Raw genomic sequence first — 17,737 nt, forward strand, 5'->3', positions numbered from 1 at the left:
CCCCCCGCCCCGCCGCCTCCAATTTACCAATCACTATTTAAACACTGTCACACGTTTCCACAACACTGCGAATAAGACTGTTGGAAGAGTTTATCAGAGGGCATTTAAGGCCGCTTTGCGGGTGGGGGGGGTCGCTGCCGCCGATTCACACCTCCCGTATGAAGTGTGCTCACTACCCCGACCTGTCCGCGGTGCTCCAGCGCAGCAGACCCCGCGGCAGGATCCCACTCCGCCTCCGCCATGCAGATTCTTCGGGATCGGCAGGAAAGGGGTTAAACGACGGAGCCTCGGCGCCTGGAACACGGCGGACTGTTCCATTACCTCGAGAGGGGAGAGCCACTTACACATTGCTAATTATTCGCTGTCAGATAATGTTAAGACTCGAAAAGTAAAGCTATAAGCAGTGGTTATAAAGCATGACAAGCAGGTCTGTGAGATAAAACAGGAGAACCTGAGGTAAAATCTTGAGGGCACCTCCGTCTTTTCTCCTGCGTGGGCAAGTTGCGCTCAGCCCGGTCTGAGGGAGGAGGCGAGGCGGCACCCCGGTAGCGTGTTTGGGGCTCGCAGGGCGCTTTAGGAGTTTTAGATACACTTTAATTTCTCCTTTCAGCATCGCTAGCGCTTTCCTCTTCCCTGGCTGCTTGTAACAGGCCTTGTTTGCCTAACCGGGACTGGGAGGAGAGGAGGAAGGGCGGGCAGGGGAGCGGTGACGGCAGGAGGGTTCTGAGGTGACAAAGGCGCGGGAAGCGGCCGGAGCAGCCCGGGTGCTGCTCGGTCAGGGGGTCAGTGGCTTTCTTTAGCTCAAATAATTATAGCATCGGTCGTGCCGAGCCCAGTGGAAGAGATGTGACAAACAGGTTTGGGAGTCCTGAGCATAAACGAGAGTAACTCGGCCGGATTTCACGGGCGGTGCTGGAGAGCCGGGGCTGAGATCCGCCCCAGGCGGTTCGGGGACAGGCGGAAGGCGTCCTCAGACATCTGCTCACACCAGCGTTTGGGAGTGTCTTAGAGAGACATTACTCTTAGAGACGTGTGTTCTTTAGAATGATTGACTTAATATGTCAGTATTGAGGGGAAAAAAAAAAAAAAGTGGTTTGTTTTGGGGTTTTTTTGTTTTTTGTTTTTACTATTATTGGAACCCCTTAAGAAAGTTAGGAACTGGGTTCTTAGATCTGTGCCTTGACAGGAAGAAACAGGGTGCTTCAAGTCTTATGAAGGAGCTGGTTTAAAAACAGCTATTAGTGATAGAGAGCCTTCCATCATACTAAAAATATTTCTGTGGAATCATAAGCATGGGCAGTGCTTCCCAGGCAACTATAAAATGTCAAGCCCACTTCCTTTGAGAAACTCTGAAACTTAAAAGCAGATCAAAACCACACAGTATTAACAAATTTAGAGCTTACAATGAGGGAATAGAAGGGGCATTGTCTTCGAGAAGCAAAATTAATTTTTTCTTTACATATTTTATTCTGTATTATTTATAAGAAGATTTCTTGTCTGCCTAATTATTCTTCAGTACCAGCTGAGCGGTATTGTTTCAGTAATACTGTGGTAACATTGTATAGATGGAGAATCCACATATCTCAGAGAAATGTAGGAGAGACTGAACTACATAACCTGGGTCCCTCTGGGGTGCAACAGTGAAACAGCACCGGCAAGCGTGCTTTAATCATTATTCCTGCACTGGCTTTTTTCGTGGCTAAATAAGGATCTCAGTGCACTAGACTAGCAATCCAGAATCATTCCTGAGTTCTACATTATGAAAAATAGCGTTTAATTTACAAAGTAGCAGTATGTTTTTGCAATCAAAGGGAAGTGTATATGCTGGAGAAAACCTATTGGACTAAAAGTACTGTAAATTTTTGCTTGGCACATAGAGAGTTCTAAGAGGTTATCCTTAAAATTTCTGCCTCCCCTCCAAAATTCCTAGGGGCAATAATTAAATATTATTCTACAGCTACCTAAACATGTAGTTGTATTCCTATAGCCAGGTTATTACAGCTCTATAACTTCCCGGAAATTACATGTGAAATTTTCTATTTCAGGCATTTTGACAGCAGTAAATAGCATTTTGAATGAAATTTTTGGGAACTGGACAGATTATATCTATTACATGTGAAGAACACCAGCCATAAAGAAGTCTCATATAGACATCTCTGAACTGCTTTTAGAAGAGGGTAAAGCTGGTAGAGGCCTGGTAAGAAAATCTTCATTTAAATATACACAATTTTATTGTTGGGAGGGAAGATTATTCAAGGAGTGAGAAGGAGGAAGAAGGTATAACTGCTAAAGTTAAGTTTGGTAGCTCTTGAATGTTCAGCTTTTACATGGTTTTATACTAACTTCATAACACCATGAAGGTCGCAGGAATGTGTGCGATATGTAACACAATGTCCATCATAATGAAACAAAGCCTCACAGCCAGGCCATCAGACATGTATGAGACACTCCTTCCCCCATAGACCATGTTATATATTTGAGTTAATCTTCAACAGTAAAGGAATACCAAGGATTTTTCTCACTTTTCAAGTTCTAGATGGTATTTATGAGAAGATATAAAAAACAGGGGGGTGATAAGGATATCATGACTACCTGTAAGATAAAATATACTTCCCAATAAAATTCAGATGGACTATGAAAAAACTCGTTTACCTTTATAAATCTAGTTTTTAAAACCAAAAGAAATTCCCTAAATGTCTTTCTATCACTAATTTTTAGATGACCAATTTTTCATGAAATTTAATTCTTAAGGAAAGCTGAGACATGGGTAACATCTCTACTTGGCATGCCCCTAGGCTGGACAGTTAACTTCAGTATTTCTGAAGTTTATGAGGCAACATCCACGTTTAGCAGTATGCAAAGTTGTTTGTAGACAATAATAAACACAGCAGAACATTTACATTTTAAATTTTAAAAAATGCAGTCACTAGTCTAAATTAAACTTGGTGTGAAAAAAATTTAGAAAAGGAAAGATCATATTTTTAGTTCTGCACATATATAACAATTTTTGTGACAGTTTATCATGTAAGTACTTTTTGTGCTTTTCTATAATTTAAACAGAAATTTGTAGCATGGCTTTTGCAAATAATCTCTTTGCCAGCAGATTATCCCTTATTTGACTGAATTTTTTATCCAAACATTATTCAATCAGAAATTGCTTTTCTACACTATTAAAATGGCATATCCACCAAAGTCAGTTTTTCATTCACTCATTCTTTGGGCATTTTGCTATTCTGTAAACATGATTTATAAGAAAAAAAAAATAAACCCAGTAAGATAATTTGTTATACAGACATCTTCTTTTTAAGTTAGTGATTCTTTAAGTGAAGCAGATAGAGGTTCACATCATGGATTATTTTGCCAATGAAGAAAAATCAAAATAGGAAAATAAAATAAGGACTTTTATATGCTGCCTCTAACCTTTGGGAGCAAGTAAGAAGGAAACAATCCAAAACGTTAGGGAAAACACAGCCTAGTGGCAGAGAAAAGATAAACATTGCCCAAGGAAATGCAGGAGGAAAAAAGCACTTTAACTAGAGGAGAGTAATCACTAGTGTAGCCTAGAATAAACAAAAGACTTTTAATCTTAAGTCTGGAAAAGAGGGGAAACAGCAATAGAATATATGAAAGTAATGAATAAGTTTAGGAAAAAGTCTAGTGAATGAAAGTATATAAAGTATTTTGTGGTGAGTATGCACATATTTTCCTGGCAGGGAAATGCATATTTTGAAAGCTGCCAGGTTATTGTAATTTATGGATCTATTTAGAAAGCAATTGACTTGAAAATTGGCAGTGTATTCTTAGTTAATTTGACTTGGTTAGTGCAGTGTCTCTGGTCAGAAAAAATAGATGGCATTAGATGTTTTGATGCACTCTATTTATAAAGATTGTGTGTACATTCTTTTCCTCTGAAACCATGTGAATGTTTCACTCAAAGTCTCAGCTCCTTTTTGGTTGATAGTCATCTTGAATCTCTCTTGCTCTGCTTTTCTTACAGCTACATTTCCAGCGATTGCTCAGGCCTGTATATGGGTATCTGTGTCTTCTCTGCATCAATTTCTATGGCATTTTATATCTCTTTTTCTCACACATGCCTATCCCCAAATATCCAACAAAACATGTGCCAAACACATGTGTCTTTGTTTTTGGTGGGGACATGCACCCATGTTCTTGTGGAAACTGGTTCTTTTTTTCAGAAAGTTAAACTACTTCTAACAGTGATTTTGAAGAGCACTGCCTATGAGAATTAGCTGTAATTGTTTTATCTAACAGCGATTTTATGGATAACAGACCATGTTAATAAATTGAACCCAGCATGGAAAACAATACTAGCAGTAGCACAGGTGTACAGATCACAGCCTCCTCAGGAGAGTCACTGTATCATTTTTCATATGAGTACGTGCACTGGAATGCAATCAACAGTAGAGAAAGTTGGCAAACCTACAAAATGTACAATAATAATTCAAAACTACAAATTAACAATGCTGTGTACGCTAGTGGTCTTTCATTATCATTACAATTTTAAAATTACTTCCACTTACCTATAAGTTTTAAGGAAACTGATTATGCTTAGTGTGTTATTTCTCCAAACGTATACCTTTGAGACAAAAATTTTCTGTGGTGAATTCATCTTTTAATAGATGAATTATGTTTAAGAAACCTGAGGAAGTTGAACAGTATTTTAAAATAGTGGGAGGATAAATACAGAAATGTAAACATCAAAAACAGGAAATTAAATACATCATGATCCAGAAAAGGACATTTTTCATAAATAGATCATTTTGATGTGATTTTTAAGCTGCATCATCTAGCCAGAGACATATATTTGAGCTTCTCCAGGTCAACAGCTCAAGTTTCTTGACCACTTATTGTCCCTGTCAATAGTTTAAACAAAAATTTTAAAAAGGATTGTGCTTCAGAATGCACAGTATTGCAAGTTTGTGTGAAAGTAAATAAAAGATAAATTTATACTGCTTTCTGGTTCACTAATGGAGCATCCACACATCTTCTAAAGTCCTGACAAAGTAGATACAGTGCCATTTGTCCCTGTGGCTATGCTGAAAAGCAAATTTCCAGCACGTATCCAGCTACATAAAAAAAAGAAAAAAAGAAGAAAATAAAAGTTATAAATTGAATATTCAGCATTCAGAAAATAACAGATTATGTTTTATTTATCTTTACTCCTTTTCCATTCTTATCTTAAAATCAATAAATTACACCTCAGAAGTAATTTTCATTACAAATTGATGTTGACAGCCATAACCCAAAGGAGTGCAAAAGTTACTTGTGCTTATTTCATCTTATTGCACCATATGTTTCCTCCTCCCAGTCTCACTGTGATATCCTTTTGTAAAGGCCACAGGAAGTCTAAACCAAGAGGGACGTCTGCTACATGTTAGAAGTCTGGTTCAGACACTGTGTAGGACTCTTTAAAATGTCTTCATATGAACAAATATTTCAACTGATAGCCAAATTTCAATCAATTTTCTTTTATCAGGTTTCTGGATAAATATAAAGTCATTAATTCCTTGAATAATGAAATAATTAGAAATGTGAATGTGATTTATCTCTAGATGGGGAACTACAGTTTCTTCTTACCTTTTGCCAAGTCAGAGTGCCTTAGGTGTGTCTATAAAATGCAACATAAATGGAACGTGCATGGACATTGGAAATAATCTGTCTGAAAATTGCATATTAAAGTGTTCGAACAGACCTTGGCACAAGCTCAAAGCATGCCAGCTTGCACTTTCCCAGACAATTCCTGTGCACAATTTAGGCATTAGTGTTAGTCATGAACCATTCTCAACAGGCAAAACATGCATGTGACTATCCTGGGTAAAACATGAAACATTAGGTGGTTACAAGCTCCAATGCCAGAGAACAGTCCCAGCCATGTTTAACAGCATAGTTATATGTAGCCATTTCATGCTTTGGCTGAGGATAATTAACACTTCTGAAGAATCAGAAAGTTCTCTATTCCAAGGAAGCAGTTTTTAAAGGCCTGAGCCCAAGACACTTTTTTTAACATACACTATATATAGATAAGCATATCTCTGTTTTAAATCTTCTTTTTTTTCTGGCAAGTTCATTAAAAATGGAATCGCAAGGCATGTTACGATAGTCGCAATTATTTTTAATGCATAAAAGTATGACTTTCTGAATACAGAGCTGAATACAACAGCCCTTACGGCCAATTTTTAACTTATGTCTTTTGCCAGAAGATGAATGTCCACATTTATTTGCTGGCCTCTGAAGCAAATTGATTGAGCCTTACTTCTTAAATAGTGGAGAAAGTTAAAAAAAAAAGCCTGAATGTTTTTATATTTCTGTCTTAAAGTTTTCCATAGTGGGACTCAACAACAGTCTTGTAGGAAATTTAACAGTATTTCTTATGTGGCTAACATGACAGTAAGTTGTCCTCCCAGTGCGTAGACAAACCAAAACAATTGAGAGGATAGAGTTATAGAATGCTCAAATTAAGAACAAAAAACCAACCCACCCCCCAACCCCCCCCTTCTAAAAGCCCAACAAAACCAACCAAACAACAACACCAAAAAAAACAAACAAAAAAACCCAACATACTACCACAAAAATTATGGGAGCAGGTATCAGGAATGATACCTGCTTCCATTCTGAAGTTCAGCAACAGTGAGAAAAGAGCCTAAAGAATATCATTGTCAATGTGTAACTGATCGTTTATCTTCCCTCAAAAATCAGCTGCTGTTAGGTTTGTTTTTATGGCCCTGTTATAACAATTATAGGACAGTCTACTTTTCCAGCAGTCTATCATTGGCCTTTTTTCAATTATATAATGTGTCTTATTATTATGTATGTTTTAAAGTCTAAATTACATGATTTAATTGTCTTTGACTTTATTCAGAATCTCTAGTGCTTTGCATAATCAAGAGTTTACTTTAACATTCAAATGAAAGTAGCAGAGATTTGTCTTGTCATTTTTTCTCCATAGAAACATTATGGTACATTTTAATATATATGCCTGCCATAGAATTCATACAGTTTACAAACAGAAGCTCATTCTTAACATGGTAGAGATAATGCAAGTTTCTCACTTAAAATGAAAAAGTACCATTTAATTTCATATTAAATTCTTGTTAGTCAATTAAGCTAAATAATTAGAAGAAGGAAAAAATATAACTTCCATCTGGCTTAGCAGGAAAAATAAATAAAACTTGGTAGTCTCTATGAGGTTGTAAACTTAAAGCAAGTAACCATACAAATATTTGACTCCTCAGGCTTCTTTGGCTTTTTCTTTAACCTGTACCACTGTGAGTTTCATATTTAGGTTGCTTACTTCCCACAGTGAATTAGTTCCCCAGTCAATCAGTCCTATGGTTAAATTTGTTCCTGTGAACAAAAGGCAATGCAAAGAACATAACTTTGTATTACTTGTCATACCGCATACATTATTGAATTCTTCCTAATCATTGTGTGGTCCAGCCTTGACACCAAGATTCTAAATAGAGTACTTAAATTTAGGATGATAGCTAATGATTGTGTAACTGTATTGAGATAACAAGCTAGCACTTTTTATAGGAAAGTTCTTTCCAATTATTGAAAGAGTATATAAAATAAACAGTCACAATTAAAAACCTATTTTAATGACATGTCCTAATTATTTTAAAAATCTACCTAGAAATACATATACTGTAATATGGGTAATATACATACCTGTAAATTACTAGGAGGTAAACAGAATGCAGAATGTTTGTGCATCACATAACGATTTAAAATGACAGGTAAACAACTTTAAATGACAGATACTTGAATGTTATACCAGCCCTTAAAGAGACAAAGATGGTAAAAACCAATGCATTTTTCATTAATTCTACAGAAAAAATAAAATCAAATTACAACAATCATATCTAAGAAAACATTGGTGCCAGGTGTATTTTTAGTCCAGTATTACATGCTGTCCATAATTTATGAAGCTGAATAACAACATGTAGCAGTCAGGGAAGTTAACATCACAGTGAAGAGGGCAAAAGAGGTCCCTTCTCTGCTTTCAGCAATACTATCTTTGCATTTATGCTTATCTCAGTACACAGCAACAGCAGTTGTAAACAGCAGCAAGAGACATACTTACAGCTTTCCATATATTTTGAGAAAATTTGTTGAGTACTTTCTCCATGAAGATCCTTAATTCCTTCATTTTGAATTAAGATTTGCTTTGAAGAACAAAAAATGAGTCTGAGAATAACAGACTGGATAAATAGCTTAAATTTATGGGAACTTAGTCATTTGTTTTGGGCAAAAGCATCTTTTGACATCAAAGGGAGCAGGATCAGGTTCTAAAGCTTTATCCTGAAACTTGCAGTTCATTTTCTGGACTACATAGGTGTGGACTACAATTTGTGGAATTGAGAGACCTCTGCCCTTCTCCACACTGTGACCAGCTTTGTTCATGCAGTGTATGCTCCGTAGTGTGCTACAGTCATGGTTGCATGGCTGCGTAGCTCCTCCCACACAGATTAGGGCCATCCCCACCCCATGACTAAGGCCTGGAACAGAAATAAGGTTTAAAGGCTTTTCAGGCAGTAGTTATCAGGTAATCTGAAATACTTGATTTATAACTTCTCTGGTCATTTCAGGCATAATGACATGAACCCTCTGCATACTAAAGTGCTTTTAGGAATACAGTGAACATCCAGTTCTGCAGTGGACTGTCATGAGTGAGCTTCTGAAGCAGAATACAAGGAACGCTTGTCTGAATGCAGTCAGAGAACTCGATCTTTCATTTTGAAAAGTGGAATAAAAATATTTAATTTCCCTTAAGGAAGATAAAATCCTGAGATTTGCCCATAGGTTCTTCTTCTAAAAGAACTAATGGTTTAAATTAGTTGCTCTCTCATGCAGGTAATACAGCATAGTACTCAAGTAAAACAGCCATTTCTACAAGTTCTTTTAGTTGAACTTGTAGCATTAAAAGCATTAAATAGTCTAGTGATATTCTCATTGAAACCATAATCAAATAGGTACCATAAAACATAAAAACCCCATATTTGGCATTTGAAATTTAAAATTTTAATGTTCTCTATTTTATTTACATATTAATTCACCAACTAAGAAAAAACAATTATTTAAATAGATTACTAAAATCACAGAAATACTCCATCAACATGAATTGGTAACAATCACTTAGAAGTAGATCGAAGTAGTATTCCTGAGCTTTGTAATTTTAGAATTACATTTTCCTGGAAATTCATAAATGTGCTAATTCATAAATTCATTCATATGCTATGTGAACTCCAGATAGGTAGTTCCTTAAATTATATTTTATTTCCAAGAGAACGTAAATAGTTGTCCCCTTGAGTTACTACAGAGTTGCAAAGTATTTAATTAAGTGCAAAGACTTAAGGACACACTTCATTTGCAACTCCAATTATTTACCTTTATTTAAAATTGATAACTTCAAGTTATAAATGCTTAAATGATTATAGGATTGGGACCTTTTATATTAACTTGGAACAAAGGTCTGTAATACATTTTTTTCAGAACTCAGTTTACTCTCTCTGTTAATATGTGCCATTAGAATAATCGTATTTCCATTACTGAATTACCATGTTTTCCAGCACCGTCTTCACTTCTGTACTTTTAAACAAAAACACACACACTTATAAACCAAACCTTGATTTATCCAAAATTACGAGTTGTGTAGTAGTTTAAACATAAGAGATGCATTGGAAATCTCTATTAAAGACAGTGCAGTATTCAAAAAATCCTAAGCATTGGAGAGATCAGGTGCACTGGTGTAAGATTTATCCCTTTGTGCAAATAACATTTATCCAGCGCTGAAAGGGTGTGTTTATATGTCACAGGGTATTTACAGCTGTGTCCAGCTGATTCCTGGAGTCGACAGACAAGCAGTGCTTCCTCTAGAAATGAAAGAATTTTTGTCCAAGTACTGAGCAGCAAACGACATTGAGTGAGTACTAAAAGACATAGTTAATTCATGGGATATAAATGCTTCTTCATTATTATCCTGTGCTATGATTATTAAGTTTTACCTGTACAGAGGAACACCAGAAAATCTTTCAAATTAGGACATGCTATTTCTCCAAACATTCCTTCACAACACACAATTAAAATATTTCCAGTAAATCTGGTGGCGGTGGAGCCTCAGCCTTCATTTCACCTGAACATCAGTGTTGTCCCCAGTGCTCGTCCACAAAGCCCATTTTAGAAAGCCACTCCCGTTCCGTATTTCCATCTGGAAATCCCTCGCCCCGGCAATGCTTTGAGCAGCGGGTGTTTCGGTTCCTGCGGCGCGGCCTCTCACATCCACAGAGAAAGGGCACGAGCGGCGACAGTAACTCCAGCGAGTGTCCCACCTGCAAGGGCTGCCGCCTTTGAGGGCTCAGTTTAAGGGCCCTTTCCAGGTCTGCCTCCTGCGAGGCAGCCTTTTGCAGTCCTCGTCCTCTCCACATGCTTAGGCAGGACAAAAACATAAACACCAAAACGTGTATTCTTTTTCCAAGAGAATCCCTTCTTCACAAATCCTCAGCGCAGGCTTAAGCGTAAACCTCGGTCTCGTTCCGTGCACCAAAAGGCAGGGAGGAGGGGGAAAATTAAAAAAGGGAAAAAAAGAGAGGGTCGTGCAGCAGTCGGAGGGGTGTGGAAGGGAGAGGAGCTACGCAGGAGAGGCTCTGCCGGGAGAGGCGAGGCAAGGCAGCCTCTCCAGCTGCAGCGGCGGAAGCAGCGCTGGTGGAGAGGGAGAGATCGGGCGAGGAGGAGGCAGCGGAGGGAAGGGGGAGGTTGCTGGTGTTTGGCGCCGGTGGAGGGAGTCATTCCTGCCGCTGCACTTCCGGTCGGCATTTTGTTCTGAGAGGGAGCGAGAGAGACACACACAGGATCCTTCCCCCTCCTCCTCCTCGCCCTTCTCTCCCTCTGCCCCCCCGCTCGGTACCGACTCACCGTACCCAGGCCGCCCCTCCCCGCCCTCCTGCGCTCGCACTCTCGGAGGGAGCGGCGGCGGCGGCGGCCCCTCGGCAGCGCTGCCCCTCGGCCACCCTCCGCTCTCCCCGGCTCGGAGCGCGGCTCGGAACCGGTTCGGCGCGGCGCGGCCCGACCTGTGTTGATGTTGTGAAGCAGGCTCGGGGGGAAGGGATTTGCCTCGGCCGCACACCCCCCGGCTCTACATGTTCGCTGCACTGAGGAGGAGACGGAAGAGGAGCCAGCCCCCCTCCCGGCCCGGATTATTGTTGTTATATTATCTCCCCTCCTCCTCCTGCTCCGCGGCGGCGGCGGCGGCCCAGCGGCGGCGGCGGCTCCTCTGAGGAGGGAGGGGGGCGGATTTCTCTCCCCCTCTCTCGGATTCTCGTTGGATTCAGACGCCGATTTGCTCAGGTAATCCCCCCTCCTTGTCTCCCCTTCCCCTCCCTGCCCTCTCCAGCAGCGGGCCGGGCCTCTCAGCCCAGCGGCCCAGCACTGCCGGGAGCAGAGGGGATTAGCTGTTATCCGGGGTAGAGGGGAGTAAGTGGCAACCGGAGGTGTTTATTTCGCAGCCCCCCTTCCTGCTCGGTCGGGTTTGGCGGAGGAGGTTGGTTCGTGCCGGGCTGCCGGGAGGCCCAGGCCCGGCGGAGGGCGCAGGCCCGCCGGCCAGCGCCTTTACTCCAGCTCGGGGATTAGAAAGGCGAAGCGGCTGCTCAGTGACAGGCCTCAACCCGAAAAGAGCAGGAGGAGGAGGAGGAGGAGGAAACAATACAATTAGTCGCAAATGTGCACTGATCCTTTCCCATATTTACAACTTCACCTAGGGCAAGGAAGGAGGGTCCCAGCGCAGACAGCCCTCTGAAGTGGGGCAGGAGTAAGTGGAGGCATAGGAGAGGAGAGACAATGTAAATACTCAGGAACAAAAATGCCACTTGTCTTTGCTATTACCTTATTCTTCTAACCAAGTGTGTTTTGAACATTCAAAAGTTTAAATGCTTTTGGTTTTATAATCTGCAGATGTTTCATTTCTAAATAACATTATTGATTAGTATATTAATGACTTAGTATATTTATAGCATAAAATAGTATTTGAAGGATGATTGACACAACATGAACACCTGCAGACCTAAGAAATACAGATACAATGTGCTAGGCTATCAGGTACTCCACACAATTTTGGTGTCTGTGTCCTGTATACGCTAGAGAAATATATGTTAAAGGAAGAAATACCATTTTCTGCTTCTAGCAAACGGAAAAACAGGCAAGGGATTGTGTGTAAAGTGCTGTGTTTGTGACGTTTAGGGACCAAGGTGAAGATGAGATTTTAACCAAAGTACATGAGAATCACATGTAAATTTATTTAAGTGAGATGTGAGGAATGCTTAAAAAGTGTCATCTTTTCTTGTCAGACTATATCACTTTGAGATCACAAGGTTGTTATTGGCTGTTTGTGTCCATGATGTTTGAATATGTAATAGGCGTCAGTTTTACAGGTCAACTGTATTTTGAAAATTACTGTTTATTAGTCTCAGGTCTTTATAAATAAATAGTAGCTGATTTACAATAAAGTAAATCTTGGACTTATAAGTGGTAGAATTGTAAGTGTTGCTAAAAACTCAGGCACATTTAAACAAACAACCTGTGAACTAATAAAAATACTTCAAAAGAAATTACATAGCTGCAGGAAATTTTAAAATAGAAAGTTTTCATCCTTGTAGAGAGGAATTTTGTTAGTGGCAAACGATTATTGATATTAAATAATTTGTTAAATTTTCTGCAGGGTTTTTATTTGTTCAGGTAGATTTGCTGTTATAATATGTGGTTACTATATCTAATAGAGTAACTTTCTGGTGCATTGTGTTCAGAGTCTTGTAAATGAAACTCTGCTATCGTGCCTGCCGTGTGCCCTGATACATGTTTAAAAGGGTGAAGTTAATATAGCTGTCACGTAGAAGGCGTGTTTTTAATGCTGTAAATCCGTGTAGTAGTCAGTAGCGTGTCCGTGATTTGTATTGGTCAGGGAGCAGTTTGAATTTTAAAAAGCCAGAAGATCCTGCTGAGCCCCAATCCCGGCCTCCCTTCCTCCCACTAATCTCCCATTCCTGTCTTTGTGCTGCCTGGTCCTGTTAGACACTGTTTGCAACAGGGCCTCAGGCCTACGTGCGTGGAGAGGAACCATTTACAGTTCGAAAAAGCAGCTTTTTATTTTTAAACTTTGTGAAATGCAGAGGGAGCCACTAGTCGTCTCTAACTGTCCCCACCTCGGTGTGTAACAGCGGAGTTGCTGTTTGCTTTTGCCCCGTAGTGTGCGTGGAAACCGAGTGTAACTCTGCTGCACAGGAAAGAAAGGACTGGGCAGAAGTAGTTGTAGTTCTTGGGTAGTTTTCATCATCAGGAAGCGACATTACAGCCCTAGCGTTTCTTGCGTCTATGTTTCAGGCAGCTGCTGTTCTAAGAATGTGTTTGTTAAGCTAAGAGTAGTGAACTTTTCTGACTGATTTTTCATTTAAGGAGGGTTGCTTTTAATATTCTCGATATGAGCAGGAAATGAGCTACTGTAGTTACACAGTTCCTGTCAAGTTTATCTTGCCAGGGTTGTGTGGTTGTGTTTACACCACCCTTTTTTTTTTTTTTTTTAAATCGGAACGGATGCACTTTTCTGGGATGAAAAATACTTGTATTTATAAACAGAAATATAAGATGTCTGTTTTTATTTTTAATTAGTTTTTTGGGTTTGTTCTTATAAGCCGTATGTGGTTAATCTTGAATTAGTTGCCTGATCAGTTTATATAGTTTTACAGAAATATTTTAAGTTGAAATATTTATAAGAAAACTTATTTTTCTTTTGAGTTGAATGTTTTAGCATATTTGAGAATGTGTGTGTGCATGTGTGAAACAGGCCTGTGGCACTTTCATACTACTTTTTCCCTCATGTTAGGAGCTGCTACTGTTCCAGTGTTTATCACAACAAGTAGCTGCTTAAGGACAAAGTATTTATTTTATTGATGTTATGGAAATAAAAAATTAATTATTCTCAAGTTGTTAGTTGTAACTATTATTTTATCAAAAAGAGAAAAATGCTTCTTTTTGTGTTTCATTTTGTACTTTTGCTTGATTTGTGCATTTTGAATTTACTTCCTCTGCACAGGTTGTTTTTTTCCTCTGAATTTCTTGAACATTTTACCTAAGGTTATTCCAACAAAAATCTCTTCCTGAAATCTTTTGCTGTTGATTCAAGCTGGTTTTATACTTTTTAAAAATCAAAACATAGAAACAGGCTTGCTAGTAATATAATATTTTTTTTTTTTAATTTGCAATGTTTAAGTTTTGACTTAGAAGCAACAGACGGATCAGAGAAGCAAAATAATATACCTAAGCACTTTTGAAAATCTTTGTTCTACATAAGAGCACAGGTACCCCATGAAACCTCATGCTTGCGACTCAGTGTACATAAATGTTCATACAACTCTTCTTGCAGAATCAAGGCCATAGATAGTAATTTCCTTAGGAGAGAAGCTTTTTATTTGTTTCTGTTGTTGTGTTAGTGTGATTATCAAGGTAATATAACTTTAATCCTAGAGTGTTTCATATATATAGTCCTCTACAATATAAATAAATTATATTTTGGAGGATACTAGGTGAAAAATATGCATTGATTTAAGCTAGAGATCCTATTCCTATTTTTATATGTTCAGTGGCTACTGGACTTAAGTCTATTATATTACAAAATCTTAAACTGATTATACCACATTTATATTAATATTTCATAAAAATTGCATAAGACATATGAAGTTTCTGGATTGCTGTAACTAGAGGGAAAATATGTACTTTTATCCTGAATATCTAGACCTAGGAAAGAAATCAAGTCTTCAAATTCACAGCTTTATAATTTCTAGAAAGTATGTTAGAGAAGTGTGTAATATTAATGAATGTGTTTAATTTGGATAACAACTGTGGGCATACTTAATCAGAAAAATATAGGTAGTGATATGGCAGAATTCATTGACTGGTAGGTGTGAGGTGGGTCATCAGGCATTCGGATAGCTATTTAGTATCACAAAGCACTAAGAATATTTAACGTTTGAAACAGTGGCTATTTCAGTATCATGCCACTTATTTTTGATCTTGTTTTTCATTTGCATTTATTAGAAATAGTTCAGGTTAGATTAGCTTCTGATTTTGAAACATCAGCAATAATGAACACTTAGTTGCAGAGAGATATCTGCAAAGAAATGCTTGAAATTGGTTATACCTGTGTATTGTTGCTAATAACTCTGTACAATAATGATCCCTTTAATAATATAAAAGGAAGTATTCTTGAAATTAAGAAAACAAATATTTAACAATTGCAAAGTCCTTAATATAATTCATCTACATTTGTATTTTTATTTTCTTTGTATTGCAAACATACTTCAGTAGCTGATTCTGACCCCCAAAAGGTGCAAAAGAGAAGTGCTCTACATTGACATGTATGACACCCCATGAGTAAGGAAATTGCATTTGAGGAGATTGTGCAGGACCTGTGTTGTGTTTCACTTCCTGTCCCTACTGTTAACCATGGAAAATCTCCCTAACAAAAGTGGGGGAAGAAAGGATTTTGGCCCAACTATATGTGGAAACTAAAAGGGATTCCAGTCAGGTTGAATATGGTTGTTAATACTGTATTTTGAGGTGATTACTTCGTCTACACAAATAACTTGAAAAGAATGTAAATATCCAAGACCAGTTTTCATGTTGAAGTAATAAAAAATTATAAAAAAGTTAATTTTATGGCCTTTAGAAATGGTATCAGTTTTAAGTGTAAGTAATCAGAGATCTCAGATTATTTTTATATGAGTAGATAATTAAATTTTTCATTTTATTGCTATGGTTTGATTTGAAGCGCTCAGGTTTTTGTAGCAGTGTGTATGTGTAGACATGCAATGCATTTTAGAGGAACAGTGTCAGAAAACCCTAGGCTGCAAAATAGGGGAGTCCTATAAGGAGATAACAGAGGAGCCGGGCCTTTAACTGCACCACAGTATTCAATCCCACCCTTGCAGCCCCAGTTCAGTGCCTCTTCCAGTGCAGTGAGATGCCAGCTGACCACTCTTACAACCTACTTTATGTACTCATCATTCACTGTGTAGCCTGCTGCCTTATTACCTGCTGTGTACATCTCAGTTCTTCAGGAAGGCTGAACTGTTTCCATATTTTAATTTGTAGAGTTATCTCAAAACAAGGTGCTTTGCAGACTTCAAAGAGTTTTGTTTTTGCACATCTGTAAAATATTTCTTCAATTTTATAGATTAAAGACTGAAATGGAATCAAAATAATGAATTAAAAACCTTATAAATCTTATCTATGGTGACATACTTTACTCTTCAGATTTTTAAAGTTACTTTATAGCACTTAGGATGTTCATAACATTGTTTTTGTTGACCTTATTTGTAGTATGTGCATTCTACACTTGCAACTTGTCAGGCTCATTGTTTCTCCTCCTGAAGCCTTAAGAAGTATAGAATGGGTTTTCACTGGAGGCCTTAAATACCTATAAAATTTAACTCTTTCAATCATGCCAACAGTTGGAAAAAACCAGACTACTTGTCCTGAGAACCTAAAAAAGAATCACTGTCTATCTCTTAAAGTTTATCCGGGAAAAGAGAGAACAGGGTAGATCATTAACTCAAATCATGCAGGAAATTAATTGTGTTTGCTACAATATCAAATACAGAGATACAAAATTATTACTGTTGCTCTGTAGGATTACTAGTTCCTGTTGGAAGGTATCCTCAGCATTGGGCTGGAATTCTTGGGGATAAAGCTCTGGCTCTTGGCCTGATAATTTTTGCTTGATGTAGAGTGCTTGAATGCCCACCTCTACACCTAGTGGTCAGACCACCGAGATATCAGTCAGTTGTCAGGCTCCTCTAAGACTATTAGTGAAGCAAGGCTGTTCTGAGGTGTAGTTAGTACATTCCTAGCCAGAAGATTGCTTCCAGGATATAGGAAGTCCAGGCCCAAGTGTGTAATTGTATCAGGCACAAAAGTTCTTGAACTTCCTTCTTCCCCTTTGGCTTTTTGTATCATGCTCAAAGCGTGGCTCAGGGGCTGGTGAGTACATTTTGGAACAGGCAGAATAAGTAGTACTTTAGTCTTATTAACTTAGTTCCTTTCTGTCTTGTGCAGATTTTCTGTGAGAGTACATTTGTGGAGGTTTTTTGTTAGTTTGTTTTGTTTTGTCTGGTTTTGGTTTTGATTGTTTTTAAGAAGAATTGTTTTTCATAAATGTCAGTTTTTGGCAAAAGATACCTTGAATATGAAACTTCTCAGTGAACTTCTCAGTTTTATTAAAATTCCTTAGTAGGAAACTTTTATGTTCTACATAACGTACCTCCTTTTACTTTGTAAGTTTGTGTTTCATGGCGTATATGTCCTGTGCCATATATGGGGCAGTGTTCCTGTGAATAACAAGAAACAGTATATGATCATTTAATCAATGAGTATCACAATGCGGAAGGAACTGAAATATAGGTACAAGCAACTGTAACTCTGACATTTCTTAATGCTTCTGTGCTTGTTTTTGTAGTACTAACCTTTTTTCTCCCCTTTTTCCCCTCAAGCTCACTGAATAACAAACATATGTCTGTGATAATGCAATCTCTATCTCTCATGTTTGAACTTAGTCTTTCCTCTATGCTGACCTCAGAAAGGATGAGGTTGCAAATACTCCATCTCTGAAATTTTGTTTTCAAGTCTTATGACTTAATAATACTCTCTGAGTTTCTTTCATGTTATTTTCCATTCA

General features: G+C 38.3%; 1 protein-coding gene across 8 annotated transcripts in view; it reads left to right on the forward strand.

Annotated features, from left to right (window-relative positions):
• The first annotated feature begins 2,066 nt into the window (after positions 1-2,066).
• The window catches only part of NIPBL (NIPBL cohesin loading factor), a 153,707-nt gene continuing 138,036 nt past the window's right edge, over positions 2,067-17,737 (forward strand). For 5 of the 8 annotated variants that reach the window (XM_039709679.1, XM_039709683.1, XM_039709682.1 and 2 more), the window contains exon 1: positions 11,231-11,364. The gene's annotated coding sequence lies outside the window, so the exon portion shown is untranslated. Of the gene's footprint in view, positions 2,198-9,836; positions 9,944-11,230; positions 11,365-17,737 lie in introns of those variants that run through there. The other 3 variants (XM_039709678.1, XM_039709677.1, XM_039709674.1) reach the window with 2 other exon arrangements.

The sequence above is a fragment of the Passer montanus genome, unplaced genomic scaffold (genome assembly GCF_014805655.1).
Source record: "Passer montanus isolate IOZ18808 unplaced genomic scaffold, ASM1480565v1 scaffold22, whole genome shotgun sequence".
Lineage (NCBI taxonomy): Eukaryota > Metazoa > Chordata > Aves > Passeriformes > Passeridae > Passer > Passer montanus.